Source organism: Chrysochloris asiatica, unplaced genomic scaffold (assembly GCF_000296735.1).
Source record: "Chrysochloris asiatica unplaced genomic scaffold, ChrAsi1.0 scaffold00098, whole genome shotgun sequence".
Classification (NCBI taxonomy): domain Eukaryota; kingdom Metazoa; phylum Chordata; class Mammalia; order Afrosoricida; family Chrysochloridae; genus Chrysochloris; species Chrysochloris asiatica.
Genome location: NW_006408616.1, coordinates 4,147,128 through 4,148,356, shown reverse-complemented (window position 1 = coordinate 4,148,356; position 1,229 = coordinate 4,147,128).

Sequence of the window (1,229 nt, the reverse complement as noted above, 5' to 3'; positions counted from 1 at the left end):
TACAGATTGAATAAGTATGGTGAAAGAATACAATAGCACATGCCTTTCCTAATTTTAAACCATTTGATATTCCCTTGTTCTGACCTCTTGGTCTATGTACAAGTTGCTCATGAGCTCAATTAAGTGTTCCTGAATACTCATTCTCCACATTGTCTATAGCTTTTCATGATCTACACAATCAAAAGTGTTTGTATAGTCAATGTAGTACAGGTAAACATGTCTCTGCTTTTATCCAAGATCCATTTGATGTCAGCAGTGATATCCCTCATTCCACATTCTTTTCTGAATTCAGCTTAAACCTCTGAAAGTTCTCTGTCAATGTCTGGTTGCAGCCATTTTTGTATTATCTTTAGCAAAAATTCTACTTGCATGTTATAGTGATGTTGTTGTTGTTGTTAGGTGCCATCGAGTTGGTACCAATTCATAGCTACCGTATGCACAGCAGAACTAAACACTGCCCGATCCTGTCTGATAGTGTCTGAAGATTTCTACATTCCATTGTTTCATTTCTCTTTGGAATGGGCACAGATATGAATCTCTTTCAATCAGTTATCTAGGTAGTTGTCTTCTAAGTTTCGTGGCATTGATGAGTGAATACTTGAAGTGCTGCATCAGTTTGGTGAAAGATATCAATTTATATTCCATCAATTCCTGGTACCTTGTTCTTTTCCAATGCCTGTAGCGCACTGGACATCGTCTTCAGGATCATTGACTCTTTATTATATGATACCTCTTGAAATGGTTGAACATCAATCATTTCCTTTTGGTATACTGTCTCTGTGTAATCCTACCATCTTCTTTTGATACTTTTTGCATCATTCAATATTTTGCCCATTGTTGTTGTTAGTTGCCATCAGGTCGGTACTGACTCATAGTGACCCTATGCATGACAGAATGAAACACTTGCACGGTCCTGAGCCAGCCTCACAATTGTTGCCACGCTTGAGCCCATCGATGCTGCCATTTTGCCAATCCATCTCGCGGGAGTCTTCTGCTTTTTCTCTGACCCTCCACCTTACCAAACATGATATCCTTCTCTAGCAATTGGTCCCTCTGACAATACATCCAAAGTATGAAAGATGAAGTTTGGCCATCTTAGCCTCAAGGAAGCACTCTGGCTGCACTTCTTCTAACACAGATCTGTTGGTTCTTTTGGAAGCTCATGGTACTTTCAATATTCTCCTCCAACACCATAACTCAAAAGCATCAATTCTTCTACAGTCTTCCTT